Source organism: Pseudophryne corroboree, chromosome 6 (assembly GCF_028390025.1).
Source record: "Pseudophryne corroboree isolate aPseCor3 chromosome 6, aPseCor3.hap2, whole genome shotgun sequence".
Classification (NCBI taxonomy): domain Eukaryota; kingdom Metazoa; phylum Chordata; class Amphibia; order Anura; family Myobatrachidae; genus Pseudophryne; species Pseudophryne corroboree.
Genome location: NC_086449.1, coordinates 390,553,405 through 390,576,146, shown reverse-complemented (window position 1 = coordinate 390,576,146; position 22,742 = coordinate 390,553,405). Strand labels below are relative to the sequence as shown.

General features: G+C 43.2%; 1 protein-coding gene across 9 annotated transcripts in view; it reads right to left on the bottom strand.

The window, feature by feature from the left end:
* Positions 1–18,465, bottom strand: part of TASOR2 (transcription activation suppressor family member 2) — a 259,706-nt gene extending 241,241 nt beyond the window's left edge. For 3 of the 9 annotated variants that reach the window (XM_063926779.1, XM_063926786.1, XM_063926787.1), the window contains exons 1-3: positions 18,254–18,393; positions 17,258–17,308; positions 188–288 (exon numbers count right to left, since the gene is read on the bottom strand). The gene's annotated coding sequence lies outside the window, so the exon portion shown is untranslated. The other 6 variants (XM_063926781.1, XM_063926780.1, XM_063926782.1 and 3 more) reach the window with 6 other exon arrangements.
* Positions 18,466–22,742: the final 4,277 nt, after the last annotated feature.

Genomic DNA, 22,742 nt, shown 5'->3' with positions numbered 1-22,742 from the left:
AGGATCAAAATCTCTGCATGGATTATCTTAAATTTGTTAAAGCGATATATCCAAACTACATACACCCCCAATATTGTATGTTGCAACTATATATATTGTTGGATTCTATTGAAAGGAAAGTCCATTAAACATACTGAAGAGCTACCCAACTTCGAAATCACGCAAAACTGCAAAAAGAAAAATTTACCAGCATTTATTCCAAGGCTAGAATTTTCAAGTTTGCAGGTGAGGTTGCTAGTAGATGGTAAGGTGCAAAAATCTGTTTAGTTCTTATCTGCCGACATGTCCCTGTAACACAAGACAAATTGAATACCTGCATCATGAACATTGTTAATGCCAAAAACCAATTTGCTCCCCGCCATACACTGATATTTCACATCAAGTGGTCAGCTAACAGATTGTACAACTTAGCCTTAGTAACCTGTATTAAGGGCGGTATTCAACTGTTTGAACCGCCACCAGCCAGTAGATGGCACCCAATGAAGTTATTTCATTGTTACTCTGTACGGGCACTATTGGCTGGCAGCGCCAACATTTCAGCTTGCACCCCCAGGGGTGGCAAGCTGAAATGAGCAAAAAGTTAGCCATTTGAGCGCTATATACTCATACATACAGACAGACAGTACTGTGCAAAAGTTTTAGGAAAGCGTGGAAAAAATGTTGCAAAATAAGAACGCTTTTAAAAATAGAAGTGTTCATAGTTTATCTTTATCAACAAAATGCAAAGTGAATGAACAGAAGAGAAATCTTAATCAAATCAATATTTAATGTGACCATCCTTTGCCTTCAAAACAGCATCAATTCTTCTAGGTACACTTGCACATAGTTTTTGAATGAACTTGACAGGAAGATTGTTCCAAACATCTTGAAGAACTAACTACAGATCTTCTGTATATGTTGGATTGCTCAAATTACTTCTGTCTTCATGTAATCCCAGACAGACTTGATGATGTTGAGATCAGGGCACTATTGCGGACATATCATGTCTTCCAGGACTCCTTGATCTTTATGCTGAAGATAATTCTTAATGACATTGGCTGTATATTTGGGGTTGTTGTCCTGCTGCAGAGTAAATTTGGAGCCAATCAGATGCCTCCCTGATGGTACTGCATGATGGATAAATACCTACCTGTATTTCTCGACACTGAGGACACCATGGGCCAGATGTACTAAAAGCCTTGAAGCAATAAATTGCACAGTGATAAAGTACCAACTAACCAATTTTATCACCGTGAAATGTATCACTTTCCAAGGCTTAGCACATCTCCCCCATTAATCCTGATCAAATAACCAAATCCATTTGCTGAAAGACATCCCCAAACTTGCAAGGAACCTCCCCCATGCTTCACTGTTGCCTGCAGGCACTCATTATTGTACCGCTCACCAGCCCTTTGGCGAACAAACTGCCTTATTTTACAGCCAAATATAAAAAAATTTGGCTCAGTCCAAAAAACCTGCAGCTATTTTTCTGCATTGTTGAGTTGTTTGGCCTTGTTTCCACGTCGAAGGTATGTTTGGGTTTTTTGCACACAATTCTTCCACGAAGCCCACTTCTGGCCAAACTTCTGTGAACAGCAGATGGGTGTACCTGGGTCCCACTGTTCTGCCAGTTCTGAGCTGATGGCACTGCTGGACATCTTCCGATTTTGAAGGAAAGTAATCATGATGCGTCTTTCATCTGATGCACTAAGTTTACTTGGCCGAAAACTGCGTCTACAGTCCTCAAAGTTGCCTGTTTCTTTGTGCTCCTATGCTGAGAAATACAGGCAGGTACTTATCAATCATGCAATACCATCAAGCCTTGAGAAAGTTCTAATATAGAGCGAAACGCGCATCGGTGTAGCCGTGTGCCGCCAGCACTATTGAATTTTAATTTTGTTATCCTATAAGCTCTGAATAATAGGATATGATCGTTCTCTACACTTTATAAGCTGCATATATATACGAGATAAGTGTGATATCAAGCACTCGTGGTCAGAAGCCACTTGTGATATGCTGACATAGTTTTATCACCATCACTTGAATATTGAGTGATAAAACGAGAAATAAAGTGTATGTCGACCTTTAATTGTACTCAGCTAGATACAGTATCCCGATGGGAGGACAATACGAGTTAGAAGCACAAATGTTTAAACACCTTAGATTCGTGTGAGAACACGTGCTGGAGATATATACACAAAAAAATTATATTGTCTGTTACACATTAGCGCATGGTTATGACTTGTGCATATGTAAAACACACAAATCAATGCTCCATTTATAAAGCAATGTTGGTATTATATGTATAAATCACAACGATTACACAGTAGTAATAAAACACATGTGTTTAGAATTAGTCAACTGACACTGTTTGCTGTTTAGCAGCAATATAATATGTATGTACCTGGAATTACATCTAAACAGACACCCTTAAGGTGTAATACTATTTTATTATAATAAAAGGACACTCTCATATCAGCTGGAATAATCTTGTCAGCAGCGCACCGTGAAGCAAAATATATATATGAAGTAATTAAAGAACTAGACAGCTTCATTCCGAGCTGCCTTGTATTAAGTGCTATTTAGATACTACAGCAGTGCTTTTGGTGCAATAGATACAAATGTATCAGGTACAGGAATTTGGCTCACAGTGTGTAACAAACAGTTACTGTATCAACTGAAAGGGTAATTTATGTATCCATCATACTGTGAATCATAGAGAACCTATTATTTCAGCATTCATAAAGCCAATATCATACATAAATATGCATGTTAAAGAGTATAAAATAAAAACCACAACATAAAAAAAAAATTAAGCAAGAGAATACAGTGTTGGCACATTCAAAATAAATCAATCACATAAAAACCAGAGCATAGGAACTCATCAAAAGAGTAGAACGGTGACATATGAAAATAAGAGACGGCACACGGCTTGTTTTTCATTCTTCTTATTTGTTCACACAGGCAAAAGCATTTGTCTAAATTTTCCTCATCACTTTTTCTATTCTTTACTTGTTTTTAAATATTTTGCTTCCGTATGACTTTATACTCTGGTCACAATAATACCACATGTGGGATAATTAATAAAGGATATACATTCCACATGGGTATTAGTAGTTAATTAAAAAAAATCTGAATAAAGATAAAAATTTTGTACTAAAAAACATAGCACAATATTTATGTGTATGCGATGGAGTGCACCAGATAAACTGATCCCTGCCACAAGTTTTTTCATACCATCAAGGAGGTGTCTGATTGGCTCCAAATGTATTCTGCAGCAGGACAGCGAACCCAAACATACAAGCAATGTCATTAGGAATTATCTTCAGCATAAAGAACAAGGAGTCCTGGAAGTGAAGACATGGCCCCCATAGTGCCCTGATCTAAACATCGAGTCTGACTATGATTGCATGAAAAGACAAAAGGAATTTGAGGAAGCCTATATCCACAGAAGATCTGTGCTATGTTCTCCAAGATGTTTGGAACAAACTCTCTTCCGAGTTCCTTCAAAAAACTGTGTGCAAGTGTACCTAGAAAAATTTATACTGTTTTGAAGGCAAAGGGTGGTCACACCAAATATGGATTCGATTTAGATTTCTCTTTTGTTCATTCACTTTGCATTTTGTTGATAGAAATAAACTATTAACTAGTGCTGGGTAAAAATTAAAATGTTTATTTGCGATTTACTGCATGATTTTAATCACAATGTTATGTGCAAAATTCAATAATAAATTCAAAAAGTAGTGTATTGTGCACTTTTAGAGAGAGATATACAAACATACAGCAAGTATTCTATAGTGCAAAACTTCATCAACAGCCCTCGGCTTGACCCTGTGCATATAGTACATAAGTAACAAGCCAAAGGCTATTCCAAGTCCATGGATACTTACATGCTGTGAGTGTAATATACTATATAGATTTTTTTATGCATATCCAATTTAAAAGGATCTACAGCAATAATCATTTACAGATGTACTTTATTCATGAATGCAAATAATAAGATTTTACTTACCGATAAATCTATTTCTCGTAGTCCGTAGTGGATGCTGGGGACTCCGTCAGGACCATGGGGATATAGCGGCTCCGCAGGAGACAGGGCACAATAATAACAGCTTTAGGATCAGGTGGTGTGCACTGGCTCCTCCCCCTATGACCCTCCTCCAAGCCTCAGTTAGGATACTGTGCCCGGACGAGCGTGCATAATAAGGAAGGATATTGAATCCCGGGTAAGACTCATACCAGCCACACCAATCACACCGTACAACCTGTGATCTGAACCCAGTTAACAGTATGATAACAACGAAAGAGCCTCTGAAAAGATGGCTCACAACAAGAATAACCCGATTTTTGTAACAATAACTATGTACAAGTATTGCAGACAATCCGCACTTGGGATGGGCGCCCAGCATCCACTACGGACTACGAGAAATAGATTTATCGGTAAGTAAAATCTTATTTTCTCTGACGTCCTAGTGGATGCTGGGGACTCCGTCAGGACCATGGGGATTATACCAAAGCTCCCAAACGGGCGGGAGAGTGCGGATGACCCTGCAGCACCGAATGAGAGAACTCCATGTCCTCCTCAGCCAGGGTATCAAATTTGTAGAATTTAGCAAACGTGTTTGCCCCTGACCAAGTAACTGCTCGGCAAAGTTGTAAAGCCGAGACCCCTCGGGCAGTCGCCCAAGATGAGCCCCCTTCCTTTTGGAATGGGCTTTTACCGATTTTGGCTGTGGCAGGCCTGCCACAGAATGTGTAAATTGAATTGTATTACAAATCCAGCGAGCAATCGTCTGCTTAGAAGCAGGAGCACCCATCTTGTTGGGTGCATACAGGCTAAACAGCGAGTCAGATTTTCTGACTCCAGCCTTCCTGGAAACATATTTTTCAGGGCCCTGACAACGTCAAGTAACTTGGAGTCCTCCAAGTCCCTAGTACCCGCAGGTACCACAATAGGTTGGTTCATGTGAAAAACAGAAAACACCTTAAGGAGAAATTGAGGACGAGTCCTCAATTCTGCCCTGTCAGAATGAAAAATTAAGTAAGGTCTTTATATATGATAAAGCCGCCAATTCTGACACACGCCTGGCTGAAGCCAGGGCTAATAGCATCGTCACCTTCCATGTGAGATATTTTAAGTCCACAGTGGTGAGTGGTTCAAACCAATGTGACTTTAGGAAACTCAAAACAACATTGAGATCCCAAGGTGCCACTGGGGCACAAAAGGAGGCTGTATATGCAGTACCCCTTTTACAAACATCTGAACGTCAGGCACTAAAGCCAGTTCTTTCTGGAAGAAATTCGACAGGGCCGAAATTTGAACCTTAATGGACCCTAATTTTAGGCCCATAGACAGTCCTGTTTTCAGGAAATGTAGGAAACGACCCAGTTGGAATTCCTCTGTAGGGGCCTTCTTGGCCTCACACCACGCAACATATCTTCGCCAAATGCGGTGAAAATGTTTTGCGGTTACATCCTTCCTGTCTTCGACCAGGGTAGGGATGACTTCATCTGGAATGCCCTTTCAGGATCCGGCGTTCAACCGCCATGCCGTCAAACGCGGCCGCGGTAAGTCTTGGAACAGACAAGGCCCCTGCTGGAGCAGGTCCTTTCTTAAAGGTAGAGGCCACGGGTCTTCCGTGAACATCTCTTGAAGTTTCGGGTACCAAGTCCTTCTTGGCCAATCCGGAACCACGAGTATCATTCTTACTCATCTCCCTCTTATGATTCTCAGTACTTTTTGTATGAGAGGCATAGGAGGGAACACATACTCTGACTGGTACATCCACAGTGTTACCAGAGCGTCCACCGCTATTGCCTGAGGGTCCCTTGACCTGGCGCAATATCTAGTTTTTTGTTCAGGCGGGACGCCATCATGTCCACCTTTGGTTTTTCACAACGGTTTACAATCATGTGGAAGACTTCCCGATGAAGTCCCCACTCTCCCGGGTGGAGGTCATGCCTGCTGAGGAAGTCTGCTTCCCAGTTTTCCACTCCCGGAATGAACACTGCTGAGAGTGTTATCACATGATTTTTCGCCCAGCGAAGAATCCTTGCAGTTTCTGCCATTTCCCTCCTGCTTCTTGTGCCGCCCTGTCTGTTTACGTGGGCGACTGCCGTGATGTTGTCCCACTGGATCAATACCGGCTGACCTTGAAGCAGAGGTCTTGCTAAGCTTAGAGCATTGTAAATTGCCCTTAGCTCCAGTATATTTATGTGGAGAGAAGTCTCCAGACTCGATCACACTCTCTGGAAATTTTTTCCTTGTGTGACTGCTCCCCAGCCACTCAGGCTGGCATCCGTGGTCACCAGGACCCAGTCCTGAATGCCGAATCTGCGGCCCTTTCATAGATGAGCACTCTGCAGCCACCGCAGAAGAAACACCCTTGTCCTTGGAGACAGGGTTATCCGCTGATGCATCTGAAGATGCGATCCGGACCATTTTTCCAGCAGATCCCACGTAAAGGTTCTTGCGTGAAATCTACCGAATGGGATCGCTTTGTAAGAAACCACCATTTTTCACAGGATCCTTGTGCAATGATGCACTGATACTTTTCCTGGTTTTAGGAGGTTCCTGACTAGCTCGGATAACTCCCTGGCTTTCTTCTCCGGGAGAAAACATCCTTTTCTGGACTGTGTCCAGAATCATCCCTAGGAACAGTAGACGTGTCGTCGGAAAAAACTGCGATTTTGGAATATTTAGAATCCACTCGTGCTGTCGTAGAACTACTTAAGATAGTGCTACTCCGACCTCCAACTGTTCTCTGGACCTTGCCCTTATCAGGAAAGCGTCCATATTTCTTTTAAGAAGAATCATAATTTCGGCCATTACCTTGGTAAAGACCCGGGGTGCCGTGGACAATCCAAACGGCAGCGTCTGAACTGATAGTGACAGTTCTGTACCACGAACCTGAGGTACCCTTGGTGAGAAGGGCAAATTTGGACATGTAGGTAAGCGTCCCTGATATCCAGTGACACCATATCGTCCCCTTCTTCCTGGTTCGCTATCACTGCTCTGAGTGACTCCATCTTGATTTGAACGCTTGTATGTAAGTGTTCAAATATTTCAGATCTCACCTAGCCTTCTGGCTTCAGTACCACAATATAGTGTGGAATAATACCCCTTCCCTTGTTGTAGAAGGGGTACTTTGATTATCACCTGCTGGGAATACAGCCTGTGAATTGTTCCCAATACTGCCTCCCTGTCGGAGGGAGACGTTGGTAAAGCAGACTTCAGGAACTTGTGAGGGGAAGACGTCTCGAATTTCCAATGTACACCTGGGATACTACGTGTAGGATCCAGGAGTCCACTTGTGAGTGAGCCCACTGCGTGCTGAAACTCTTGAGATGACCCCCTACCGCACCTGAGTCCGCTTGTACGGCCCCAGCGTCATGCTGCGGACTTGGCAGAAGCTGTGGAGGGCTTCTGTTCCTGGGAATGGGCTGCCTGCTGCAGTCTTCTTCCCTTTCCTCTACCCCTGGGCAGATATGACTGGCCCTTTTGCCCGCCTGCCCTTATGGGGACGAAAGGACTGAGACTGAAAAGACTGTGTCCTTTTCTGCTGAGATGTGACTTGGGGTAACAAAAAGTGGATTTTTCAGCTGTTGCCATGGCCACCAGGTCCGATGGACCGCCCCTTTATACGGCAATACTTCCATGTGCCGTCTGGAATCTGCATCACCTGACCACTGTCGTCTGGCAGATATGGACATCACATTTACTCTTGATACCAGAATGCAAATATCCCTCTGCGCATCTCGCATATATAGAAATGCATCCTTAAAATGCTCTATAGTCAATAAAATCTTGTCCCTGTCAAGGGTATCAATATTTTCAGTCAGGAAATCCGACCAAGCCCCCTCAGCGCTGCACATCCAGGCTGAGGCGATTGCTGGTCGTAGTATAACACCAGTATATGTGTATATACTTTTAGGATATTTTTCAGCTTCCTATCAGCTGGCTCCTTGAGGGCTGCCGTATCTGGAGACGGTAACGCCACTTGTTTTTATAAGCGTGTGAGCGCCTTATTCACCCTAAGGTGTGTTTCCCAACTCGCCCTAACTTCTGGCGGGAAAGGGTATACCGCCAATAATTTTCTATCGGAGGAAACCCACGTATCATCACACACTTCATTTAATTTTTCTGATTCAGGAAAAACTACAAGTAGTTTATTCACACCCTACATAATACCCTTATTTGTGGTACTTGTAGTATCAGAAATATGTAACACCTCCTTCATTGCCCTTAACATGAAACGTGTGGCCCTAAAGGAAAATACGTTTGTTTCTTCACCGTCGACACTGGAGTCAGTGTCCGTGTCTGTGTCGACCGACTGAGGTAAATGGGCGTTTTTACAAGCCCCTGACGGTGTCCGAGACGCCTGGACAGGTACTAATTTGTTTGCCGGCCGTCTCATGTCGTCAACCGACCTTGCAGCGTGTTGACATTATCACGTAATTCCTAAATAAGCCATCCATTCCAGTGTCGACTCCCTAGAGAGTGACATCACCAATACAGGCAATTTGCTCCACCTCCTCACCAACATCGTCCTCCTACATGTCGACACACACGTACCGACACACCGCACACACACAGGGAATGCTCTGACAGAGGACAGGACCCCACTAGCCCTTTGGGGAGACAGAGGGAGAGTTTGCCAGCACACACCAAAAACGCTATAATTATACAGGGACAACCCCTTATACAAGTGTTTTCCCTTATAGCATTTTTATATATGTAATCATATCGCCAAATAAGTGCCCCCCCCTCTCTGTTTTAACCCTGTTTCTGTAGTGCAGTGCAGGGGAGAGCCTGGGAGCCTTCCTCACAGCAGAGCTGAGCAGGAAAATGGCGCCGTGTGCCGAGGAGAATAGGCCCCGCCCCCTTTTCGGCGGGCTCTTCTCCCGGAGTTTGTGAGATCTGGCAGGGGTTAAATACATCCATATAGCCTCAAGGGCTATATGTGATGTATTTTAGCCATAAAAAGGTATTATACATTGCTGCCCAGGGCGCCCCCCCCAGCGCCCTGCACCCTCAGTGACAGTTGGTGACTGTTGGTGAAGTGTGCTGACAACAATGGCGCACAGCTGCAGTGCTGTGCGCTACCTTATGAAGACTGAAAGTCTTCTGCCGCCTGTTTCTGGACCTCTTCAACTTCGGCATCTGCAAGGGGGGTCGGCGGCACGGCTCCGGGACCGGACTCCATGGCTGGGCCTGTGTTCGATCCCTCTGGAGCTAATGGTGTCCAGTAGCCTAAGAAGCAAATCCATCCTGCACGCAGGTGAGTTTACTTCTCTCCCCTAAGTCCCTCGTAGCAGTGAGCCTGTTGCCAGCAGGACTCACTGAAAATAAAAAACCTAACTTAAACTTTTATTCTAAGCAGCTCAGGAGAGCCACCTAGATTGCACCCTTCTCGTCGGGCACAAAAATCTAACTGAGGCTTGGAGGAGGGTCATAGGGGGAGGAGCCAGTGCACACCACCTGATCCTAAAGCTTTTATTATTGTGCCCTGTCTCCTGCGGAGCCGCTATATCCCCATGGTCCTGACGGAGTCCCCAGCATCCACTAGGACGTCAGAGAAAAATCAGTGACAGGCCAAAGCTAATTCCAGATGTGTCTGTACAGCACTGACCAGTCTACACTACCGGCATGTTACGCGTCACTTACTAAGACCTACAACAGCAGCAGGCATACAGAGGTACAGTCAGTGTATAGCACCTCACTTTGTATGATTGCTGCAGTCCGTGAGCCTGAGCCCCAGGTAAGGCTGGACCCCTCAGTGTATACATGCGGCTTCCTCCTCCATTTGTTCTGCGCTGCAGGTGGACTGCTTAGCTGTCTGTGTCCCAGAGATAAAATTGGCACTTACTGGCTTCCAACTCGCAGTCTGAGGAGCTCACACTACAGAGGAGTGGCCTCAGAGAGCGGAGCGGGGCCAAGCGGTCACTGTAACGGAGCAAATTATTCTTATGGGCGGAGCTTGTAGAGAGGGCGGGGCTACAAATCAGCGTGCTCTTTGTTGTGGGGGCGGGGAAATGACCATTACAGAAGGAAAGTGCGGAACTTCAGAGACACTGCAGGGAGGGCATGATTGCCACCACGTCTTCCCCGAGGGCCACCAAGCGTTAACGTGGAATAAAATAATTGTCGGCATTAATTAGCCCAGCCCTAGTAACACTTCTATTTTAGAAAGCATTCTTATTCTGCAGCATTTTTTTTTCCACACCTGCCTAAAACTTTTGCACAGTACTGTATATAAATGCCAAACAGAAAAAGCAGCACTCCAAGAGACTTCATATAATGCAATCAGCAACGTGTATTAAACTTAACATTTCTGGGTTCCAGTCCAGTCCATATTATCAGCTGGCTTCATGTAACATCTTTTTTATTATTATTATTGTTTTCACATTGTTATTCTTTCATTCTTATTATCTCCCTTTCACATCGCAAAAGTAAACCGGTATCGACCCGGCATATTGCCGAGTCGACACGGGTCACTGTGTGATGTGAAAAGGGCCTTGGAGAATTCCCTGGTCGCCTGACCCGGTAATTCAACCCGGGTAATAAGAAGGGTTATTCCTGGGTTAAATACTGGGTCAGTGGCAGTGTAAACGGGTTCCCGGGTCGTTGCGACCCGGGACACGTTTACTACATAGGGAGAGATGGCGCGGAAATGAGCTCATCTCCCAGCGCCGCCTCCGCCCCAGCTGTAGGCTCCGCCCCCCGCCGCTATGGCAACCAACTCGGCATATTGCTGGGTCGGGAAGCCAGAGCTAAGGATCCAATGCCGGATCCCACCAGAGAAGGACCAGTTTCCAATTCCCGAGTGGGATATGCAATTGGAGATGTGAAAGAGGTAATAGAGTTACTGGCAAAACATTGGGTTCTAATAATTAAGCTTTATCCAAAATCCTACTTATGGCAACAATGTTGCACTCATGTGCTGTCCAAGGTCATGTTTTCATCCTGACAGAAGCATTTCAAGAAGTTTCTGTAACTTAAGCTGTAGATAAAACTTTGAAGAGCATGACCTTCTCTAATTATGGTTACTGATCATTTACAGCAATTGAATTCACTGGTAATAAGTTAATAAAGGTAACAAGGACTCTCATAGAATGCGTTTGTTGGTCTCACCTAAGATTGTTTTTTCAAAGTGTCTGCAAGACACTCTTACTTATTCCACATCTCATAATTTAGACAGTCACAGTTGAATTTGTATCCAATGTGTGGGCAGTGTAATAATCACAAAAGCAGATTCTAAACCTTATCTGTCATTCAGTCAATCCATTCATGTGTTTTAGTAACACTGTGGGGCAGATATATTAAGCCTGGAGAAGGGAAAAGAAGTGATATAGCAGTGATAAGTGCAAGGTGATAACGCACCAGCCAATCAGCTCCTGTCATTTTGTCAAATTTGTAATGATTGGCTGGTGCGTTATCACCTTGCACTTATCACTGCTTTATCACTTCTTTTCCCTTCTCCAGGCTTAATACACCTGCCCCACTGGGACTTAGCGGCAAGAATAAGGATAAAGCTGAAATGCACATTTCGCCATATATTTTTTTTAAAGGCTTCTCATATGCAAATTTATTTAATCAAATTTGTTTACTTATTTTCGTTTATTTTTGCCCTGGGATAACAAGCATCGCTGTTACTTGACTAAAATTGTATTCAGTACAGAAACACAGCAGAGTTGTGTCTCAGGACAACTGAAATAAACAACTCTGCCAATAGCCCTAAAGAAAAAAAAATGGAGTCAAATTCAAAAGCAGAGCATTTTCTACGTTTAAGTAATGTAAATATGAAAACATTTTTAACAATGTGTACTTCAATGTTATAAAACACACCACATTATTTTCTGTGTAATATGTATATACATAGCTATACTTAGATCTCTATAAACGATTGTCCTACAAGTAGTGAATAAAACCCTAAATTTTAAATAGCATGAGAAACTGGAATGCTGTTTGTTCCTGTGGTCAATGTATTTTCTAATCCAAGATAATTAGCTTTATTTAATATCATGGGTGGGATGTAATGTCGCCCGAGTTAGTTGGCCATGCGGGATGTCGCCCAAACTCAGATTTTTTTTTTTCCAAAGGGGCAATCACTACAAGGCATGCCAAGGTAGTCTAAAGCAGTGTGGAACTGGCTTTACAGGTTTTGTTTTATGGGGCCCACACACGGTGCTACTTCTAAGTGGGGTATTCTATTTGAACTACATCCGACTTTGAATACACTACAATGTACTATATGCGATGTACTGTAGTACAAAAATACCTGCCTGCACATCAGAATCAGCTTTATTGGCCAAGTATACTTGGGTATACTAGGAATTTGAGCTTGCTATATAACAGCCAAGTAGGTAACAGAGAAGTAGGGGGTGGAGTAAGGTCATACAGATAGGTATATCATAGGGACACAAGTGAGTTACATGTACGTCTAGTCAGTCAACAATGTTCAGGAGTTCAGCGAGCAGACCGCTTGGGGAAAGAAACTTTTGAGGTTTCTGGTGGACGGCCCTGTAACGCCTGCCTGAAGGAAGCAACAGTAGCGGATCCTGCCACGGGCAAGCAGGACTTTTGCCTGGGGCGCCGCCATCCGGAGGGCGCCGCACCAGGGCAAGATCCGCTGCTGCTGTGCCCCCCACCGCTGTGAAGGGAAACTAGAGTTTCCCTTCGTGGAGAGGTCCTTTACTGTGCGGTGCGCGATGACGTCATCGCGCACCGCCATTAAAGGACTTCTCCACAAAGGGCTTCACAGCGGCCAGCGGCAGGCACATTTAAGTCCGTACAGGGGGCGTAAATGACCACGCCCCCTGCATGAAGCCACGCCCCCCATTGCCGCCCGGGGCGCGCAAAGCCGCAGAACCGGCCCTGGGAAGCAAGTTAAACATCCTGCGGCCGGGGTATAGCTGGTCCTTTACTATCTTCATTGCCTGCTTTTTAGCTCCGGACAGGTACAGGTCCTGAACTGAGAGGTCGGCCCCGATGATCTTCTCTGCGGTTCTGACCACCTTTCGGAGTCTGCATCTGTCCCTCGCGCTGGGACTGTACCATAACAGTATCGAGGAGCACAGTACCGACTCCACAATCGCGGAGTACAAGAGGAGCAGAAGCTTCTGTGGGATGTTGAACTTTCTTAGTTGCCTGAGGAAGAACAACCTCTGCTGCGCTTTCCCAACAGTGGCGTCAGCATTGGACATGCATTTAAGGTCCCGGGAGATTGTGGTCCCTAGGAAGTTGAAGGAGTCCACTAGTGATACCACACTACATACTATTTTGCCTTGAGATATTTACTAGTCGGGAGCGTGCATCACAAGGGACAATACACATGGTGCTATTTAAACTAGACACGTTGCTAGTTGAACTAAAAAGATCAAATAGCATGAGAGAATCGCACCATGTGTGGGCACCATTAGTGATGTTTAGGATGATTGTTGAAACAGCCAAAATAAACAAACATACATACATCTGTATCACTGACCAGGACATTTGGCAGGGCTTTCACTAAAAATGCTATTAATATTTACAACCTCTTTAAATTCAGCTCATAAACAGGCAGGTTAAAAGGAGCTAACTTAAAAGAGTACTACTCCCAAAGGCTATGTACTTGCTGGTAAATTTAATTTATGTACTGCTACAATATACTACGATTCGGATTCATACACAAAGTGATTGCATCTGCCACCCAGTAACTGTCTGAAGTGATTCTCCAGACTACTAAAGACCCCTTTTAGACCAGTAACCCGACCCGGCATACTGCTGTGTTGGTGACGTCACTGCCGACGTGTCCCAAGCCAGCGCTTGGAGAGGAGATCATCTCCAAAAGCCGGCTCTTCCTATGGTGTGAACGGTTCCCAGGTCGCATCAACATAGGATACCCACACTGCACAGGGAGCCGAGTCAACCCTGCTTGCTACCCAGGTTGAAGGTAATTCCAACAGGGTGCTTTCGCACTTCACAATATCCTGGTTACTGCACGTTCACGTGCAATAACCTGGGATATTTATAGCAGTGTGAAAGGGCTATTTCTAACTAGGTATTGCCGTTATTTTTTTTTATATATATATATATATATATATATATATATATATATATATATATATATATATATATATATATATATATATATATATATATATATATATATATATATATATATATATATATTTTTTTTTTTTTTTTATTTATTTATATATATATATATATATTTATTTATATTTTTTTTTTATTTTTTTTTTGCAACCCACTTATGATTATTCAGCCGTAAATGAGTCGAAGCTGCATAGCAGATCATGGGAGAGTTTGCTGAAAAATCACATTTGGAATTATGGGCAACTATGAATCAGGCCCTCTGTATCAGCATAACTGCATTAGACTCTATATTGACAACAAAAGATTATGGTTATACAGCCACTATAAATTAGCGTTCACTATACACAAAAAAATCATGCAATTTTGTTTATCACATTTCAGTACACTAGATAATACTGTAGTAATAGTAGATCCCCCAACACAGTTATGTTATCAGAGGGAAAACACATACATTTTAAATTCAATCAACTAGATTAAAAAAAAAAAAAAAAAAACACATAAAAAGATTAAATAAAATATAAGCTAATAAAATGACTTTGTAGCAATGTAATTGTATTTGTAAAATTGTACTCGCTTGGTTCATATTTGCTTGCTTAAAAAGCAGAGCACTTACCCCCAAGGTACAGTAACTCATTGCACAAAGTCACATGAGGTAATGACACTGTCCTGAGCAATTCAGCCTCTGTCTGAGATATATGATTGATGTGTTCTATTAGACCATGGTCACATTACCCACTGGGAGCTCATGGGGTAGCAGGGAAGAATATGGGGGGTATGCAATTAGCTCCGATCATTTCAGAGCTGCTGAATTCACCCCACTGAGTATTCAATTGCGGGCAGTTTTCGTCCGATTTGAAGGCATTTTTGCCAATGCCTTTTCATTCATTTATTTTATTTTTTCAGGTGAAAATGCATTGGCGAAAAAAATGCCTCAAAATCAGCGTAAACAGGATGCATTTTCGACGGAAAACACGTGTTTTCGACAAGCCACGTGTTTCCCCCCCCCGACGCATTTTTTGCCAATGCAAAAATCCGGCTCTGCTGCTACATAGCGCGAATCCCCATTCGCTCTAAAAATAGCGAAAAGCTCAGATTTTTTGGCCAAGGCAAAAATAATGGAGCTAATTACATATCCCCCTGTGTGATAGATGGAGCATGAAGAGTCTACTGGGAGAATACAATGGTAGGTGCTTATGGAATAGTGTGCACTGCTGACAGAGTGTGGCCATCCAGCAGATGATAAAATTAGATGGCACTCCCTCTTCTGGTAAAGACAACGTTAAATAAAAGGTACTTGTTCATTTTTAAAGGCATCATTGTAGCTCCCTATCAATTTACTATTGCCTGGATGAAGTGAAGTGTAAAGGTGCATACACACTGAGATCCCTGCTATGCCCGATTTTGACTATGCGATTTCCCTTGAACTCCCCCAGAGCCCAGATTACACAGATTTTGATTATGTGCTTCAGATTTTGTCTATATATGATTCTGACAAAAGAGGGGTACACACAGAGCGACGTTCACTTAATTTCTAAGCAATCTTACTATATTGCTTAGAAATTAGGAACACATCGCTCCGTGTGTGATCCCGCGCATCACTATCGCCGGTGCTAGATTGGCCCGCTGGGTGAAATGAGCGGCCCCCAGTGTCCTTCCCTCCCTAGCTCAGCACATCGCGCTGTGCTGAGTGGTTCACTCAGCACACATCTCCCCATCTGTACGATCCTTAAGTGCCAATTTTGACTATACTTTGTACTAGATAGTACATTAGATAGTCAAGATTGACTTGCCTGCACAGTCTTTCTAGCCTTACGATACCGACCCCACGGGAGCGCGCATCAGGATTGAATCTGTATCACAAGCTGCCTAGCACCATGAAATATGAACTAACTTTCCTTAAGATTTTGACTATATAGTCAAAACCTTACACACTTATCTCATCGTATGTTCACATAAAAATATGTTACCTTAAAACTGTTTGGTTGCCATGGGCAACTTCTCCACTCTTTTCCATAGTTCATATGTCTACCCTATTGTGCCAGTGAAGAGATAAAGTGGCATCCACATAACTAACAAGGACCAAAATAAAAATATAAAACTACTTTATTAATTTAAATAAGTCTTAAACACCACTATACCTCCTGACAGTAAGAAATTACTGACAAAATTTGTACACACATCAATGTGCCAAACAAATGTAACAATGTATAGAAGATAAAACACCCAACATTTTATTTAGAAACTGACAGAAATGGTGATTATGTACTGTAAACTACATAACCCCTCCTCATATGATCTATGTATGGCTGCCTCTTTTTTCTCATGGCAACAAATATATTAGCACTGGTAATAAAAAGGCTGAAATTAGTGCACTTGAAAACAAAAAAACAACAACCCATTCCTGGAAACCTGAATTTCCACTGTCATTGCTAGCAAATTGTGACACTGCTCCCTGGAACCTGTATCACCAGACTAGTCAATCTCAGCACTTAGCAGATCAGGGAGACACTTACCTTTAGCTTGAGAACTGGCACCTACTGTCATAGGAAAAAAAAAAAAAAAAAGCGCAGGTGATAGACATCTGCTATACTGGTTAAATTCATATAACGAGCACTGTAAAAAATTATGAAAAAAGTGGCACCTGTAGTGCGTCCAGCGGTAAGGGATCGCGGCTAGCTGTTAGGTCGCGGCTCGATGACGTCACACTGCGGCTCGGCGTCAGGGAGTTCGGGCCGGTCAGATGGTGTACTGTAGCTCTGTGCCTCCAACGCAGCGGTACGGGAGAGAAGAGTTCAACATACCACCTCTTGGACTCCTGCATGGTACCGGTTAGTAGTCAGGGACAGTTAGAACTTTCACACTTTGTGAATCAGAATGGACTGAGCTCAAATTCTCCAAAAGGAGCTGTAAACACGTTTTATACTAACAGTCTTTTTTTCTACAGGTGCCACTTTTTTCATAATTTTTTACAGCGCTCGTTATATGAAATTTATTAGTGTCCGTTTTAAACAGAGCAGCTTAGACACGTACAGCGCAGTTGTTCACACATTCATCTGCTATACTGGCTCTTTTAACTGAATAGAGAGGGCATGATGTCAAAACCTGTGTGTGTGTAGTTTATTATGATTCAGATCAGTGATAAGACATTTGGGAGCGAGTGATACAAGCAAGTGCACTTACTGAGCTACTGCTGAATGGCTACTTGGCACCACAGACTATTCCAGACTTCTTCTACAATAGAGAAAAGTTCTGCTTTAGATCAACTTTATCAAAATATAAATAGCAACGTGTTCATTTAGCCCATAATATATACATACACACATAACCCGATTTGTTTTTGTTCCTTATGCCCGTTTGTGGACTATGCAGAATGTTACTTTGGGAAAAAGTGACCCCACCAGTGTCGGACTGGCCCAAAGGGGTACAGGGGAAGCTACCAGTGGGCCCACATTCACCTCTAGGGTTCAGGTTCCATACTGTGCACTTGAGATATAGACTATACATATGTTACATTATACTGCACAGGACTATGGTGTATTTTCTACAGTACATTGTTGTTATTATTCTAGTACATTATGATGCACTAGCAGTATTTTACTATACATATAGATTTATCAAGGGGCCCAGAACATACAGTTTCTAATGGGTAGACATATCTCTGTCGTGGCTGGCCATAGTACTAAGCATGAGCCCCTTCAACAGCATTCCCCTGGTGGGCCCTTCATGCCCCAGTCCGGCACTGGACCCCACTCACATGCCACTGTGGGTACACTGCCATCAGGGAGAGACACATTATTAGAACAAGACACACACATACACCTCCTGCCGAGTATTAATAGTCACTATTGCAAAATCCTTACATCAGGCTGTACAGTGCAACTCTGTGCACCAACGCCTGCTGCCCTAATAAATACCCCCGCTGCTATAAGCGCCACCTGCCCCCAACACCCGCACACAGATCTTAATCCCGGGTAACCTACTGGCCGCGTCAATTAACTGGCACATCCCGGCGGGTGTCCTTACAGCCACTGTCACGGGCCCGGATCAGGAGCCTCTTCCCTCCCGGACTGTATAATGTTACAGTGTATAACGTTACAGGCGGCGGGTGACCGGACTGCGACACGTCCCGGACAGGGGACCCGGTTACCGGTCGCGTAGTAACATCTCGTGGCTTACCTGGCGCGTCTCAGTCCCGGATCGTTACACAACAGCCACAGCGGCCAGAAAATGTCTGACGCTCATAATCTACACAGAGGACTCCAGGGAGGGGGCCGTGGCCGCAGGAAGTGATTCCTCGGAAGGAAAAAAAGAAGAGAAAGTGAAAACTAACCCGGAAGGAGACTGGAGCCGGGCGGCGGCGTGTTGCTGGGAGCTTCCGGCTGCCCACACTTACACTGTCACTGCTGGGAGTTCCTGCTTTGCTGCTGCGCCAGTGACAGGGAGTCTGATGCTTGTTTCTCCGTCAGCTGCGGGTTCTAAGCAGATGGATCACTCTCCAGTAATATCACGGTGCCCCAGTGTCACACATACTCCCATATACCTGTGTTAGCTGCCCAGTACTACCAGTACAGTACTTAAGTTAACACATGGTTTGGTGGCCCCAGTGTTTTCCTGTAGCAGTGAAATTATATTGTATGCTCCACTAATGCAGGGACAGATTTAAAGGAATAAACATTCTGGGACTGATTTAGGGGTCTATTAATGTATGTGCGAACCCAAATTATACTTCTGTCTAGCCACCATTTGTAGTGGCAGATTCAAATCTACCTGAACAATTCAGCGTTGCTCGGAAACGTCTATTCTGTGATCCCTAATGTCCACGTTTTTGCCTCTATTTTAGTAGTGCTGAAGGTTTACACTGATTCGTCCATATAGTTGTTAATGCACATGCCAAGCATACACACTACGTGGACCGAAGGAGGCAAAAGGATCCCTCTTCACAATCTAGATTCCAGTAGAAAGGAGTAGGGCTTGGCTGGCTAGCACTCTGAAGATGTCCTTTGTACATAATAGATTGATAAACAGTAGTCCCCATACTACAATATTTGGATTAGAGAAGGACTAGTCTATTGAATGGATGCAAGTTTACAACACAAAATTAAGGGGTCTATTTACTAAACCTTGGATGTAGATAAAGTGGAGGGAGATAAAGTACCAGCCAATCACCTCCTATCTGTCATTTTTCAAACCCACCGTGTGACATAGCAGTTAGGAGCCAATTGGCTGGGACTTTACCTCTGTCGACTTTATCTCCATCCCAGGCTTAGTAAATAGACCCCTAAGTGATATGATGGCTGCTATCATATCAAAACCAATCAATGGTATAACCATCAACGGTTTCAGTGTATGCAAGCTTGGAAGCAGCTGGAATATGTGTACACCATTTCCGGTTGTCTGCAGCTAAAAAAAAAAAAAAAGCCATGGGACAGGCATCAGAAAGCAGCTTTGAAAACACAGAATTCATTGGAAAAAGATCTTCAACCAGATTGAATGCTCACCATTAGCTTCCAATGTCCATCCCTTATTTGGATGCATTGTACATCGGGACTGTATTGTACACTGGAGATATCAATGGCGAGTGGATCTATTAAGTAAAACATTCTGCATGTATAATAGAGCCATTCACCATGCTAAATAGGCCCCTTAGAGATGGACATAAAGATGTGATTTGTAGATGAGTGATGGAGTGAGATTTGTGTTTACATATTTGAAATTGCATGCATGTTAATATGGGCCAAATACGTGTCGGTCATCATGATAAAACTGCACTTGATTTTCAGAGGTGAAAAATGCACATCTTATAGCCAATTATTAATATTCTTACAACAAAATAAGACACATCTGAAAGGGGTATGCTTAACTTGCATCAATGAGAGCACATACAATTTATTGGACATGTTCAGTAATCTTACATATATAATTGCTTAAAATTAAAGCAAATGGGTTATTCCATGTTAATTGGTAGAATATTACATGCCCCACACAAAAATGAAGCTGAAATTCTACATTTTAAAAATATGACAATAATATATGGAGTAGGAAGTCACAAGCAATGCTTAGAAACAGAACAAATGTACACTAGTAGTTACATGTTATTGTTTATATGTGTGACTTCTGTTACAACAGGATGGACATAGGAACTGAGGTGACATATATTTAGTTAACCTGCTCTCCTACTTATTTTTACAATATGTTTGTTATACTAAACACTTATAAGACCCTAAACTTATGAGTGACACATAAACAAAAAACTGAATGTTAATTAAATTATATTTAAAATCAATTTTGACATGTTACTCATGTTCCATACATATGTGACTCATGTTACATGTCCCCAGTCAAAGGGCTCTGATACAAATGACTCAAACCTGTAGAATCCCTATGAATTAATCAATGTAGGCCTGTTTATCTTCCTGATTATCTGTGAAGAAGTATAAAATATATTTTATCTGGTGAAGATGGTCATATAAAATGTTTTTTTTTTAAATATGCAGAAATTAATTGTTTTTGCACCCACTTCAACAACTTCCATATATGTTCAATGTTTTCATATTGATACACGATAAATATATACATTTTCAATTATCACACAATATACTACGATCTTTTGGCAGCATAAATAAACTAAAATGTTAGCGGGAATGTGAAATGTAGTTTTCATGTTTTGGTGGCATATATTTCCTGGAATGACTCAAAGCAAGTTCAACTGCATAGGGGATATTTTATCAGACTGCTGCTATACAGGGCTTATGAGGGTAATAATAATGCGACAATGCTAAACACTGACATTGTAATATAACCAATTGCATAGGGGATACTCTGGTTTCTGAAGGAGTCACCTGTTTGTAAAACTACATAACAAGAGAGCATTCTTTTCTGCATGTTCATACTACTTACATAGTAAAATATCTGTGGATAGCAATTCATAATAATAATTTTATGCATACAGCACTCTTTCTCCAACAGGACTCAAGGCTCTTTATAGACATCAAAAACAATGCACAAATTTAAGTAATACAGCAAATCTAGAGCACACAGTGAGCATAATGCAAGACTGGTGTAAGCATTTTGGGTAATAACTTCCACGGATTGTGTCTTCCACCCTCTCAAGGGTACCGGGTGAGGCAGTCGACTTGCGTGCGCTGAATAGGATTATTCCGGTTGGAATTGTCTACCCTTAGAAGAGCTTACACAAAATGGGGTGATTGCAGCATCTAATGCTCAGAGTAGGGTCTCAACAAAACCGTCAGGTCCACGTATTTTTCATCCCATCCACAAGCATACTAGATGAGGCAACCATGTTGGGTGCACTACGAAGTTTACACTATGGGAGGTGAGCCATGCAAGGGCCCAATGCATATATGGGAAAACTGACACTTGTGTAGTAGTATGATATACCCTGTGTGAAAAGATCCATGTGAAGCATATCATGCCCGCAGAGGAACCACCCAAGTCAACCATCTGGGGTGCACTGTGTAGGTTGCTGCTGACAGGGTGTGCAATCAGTGGAGGTACATATTACAGGAATAGCACACAGTGGGGCGGAAGTACGTTGTAAAAAAATAAAAAAAGCACATGGTAAGAACACATTTGCAGGTGACCAACAGCAATGGAAGGAGGAAAATTAGAATAACATTTTGATAAAATTCTAAATGTCCTGGACTTATGGGAGCAGTACGGGTGGCTATGAGAATGTGGGGAGCACACGAATGTCCAATGGAAATGTCCCTGGTCCTTGTGCTCTCCGCCCACAGCTCCCTGCTCACCTTGAGGGGTAGGCCCGGGTGCAGTCCTGATGTTCTCAGCCGGAGGGGTAGTAGACCTGGTCCTGGTGATCTCTTGGCAGTGGTAGGGAGAGGCCACATAATGATACTGAGCTGCAGTGTTTGTGAAACTTGTTTTATTTGAAATTCTAGAGTAGCCCAAATCCAGTTCAAACTCTGGTTCTAACTGCATCCTTGCAATGACATCCTTCACAAATGCAGGCCAAGGCCTAGTAAATGAGGCAATTCAGTTACTGGCGATGTGCCGCAGCTGTACTCATTGCAGTCAGTCATATCATTCACATTGCAAATTTTCCTGAACATCTCTGCGGGGTGCGAGGCGAAACTTGGATGGAACAATGGAAGTAATTCAGAGTTGATCGTAGCAGCTTATTTGTTAGCAGTTGGGCAAAACCATGTGCACTGCAGGTGTGGCAGATATAACATTTACAGAGAGAGTTAAGGTGGGTACACACTGGCCGATATATCGGCCGTTCTATAGAACGGCCGATATATCGCGGGTCCGTCGGCCAGTGTGTACGGGCGATATATCTGTGAACTCTGTTGTTCAAAGACATCGCGTCGGCCCAGCAGCACAGCCGACAGCCAATATATCTACCGATATATTGGCGCATCGCTGTGTGTGTACGGGCGACCAGCTGCCTGCCCGTACACATGCTGCGGCGGCCGGCGGTGATTGACAGCTGAACTGGGCGGGCGTGTGTACACGCCTGCCCAGATCATGACGTCAGTCCCCGACGGATCGGGCAGTGTGTATGCACAGCACACTGCCTGATCCGTCCATAGATTTTTTCTGCCGATCAATTGATCGGCAGATATATCTATCAGTGGGTACCTTTAGATTTGGGTGGGTTATTTTGTTTCTGTGCAGGGTAAATACT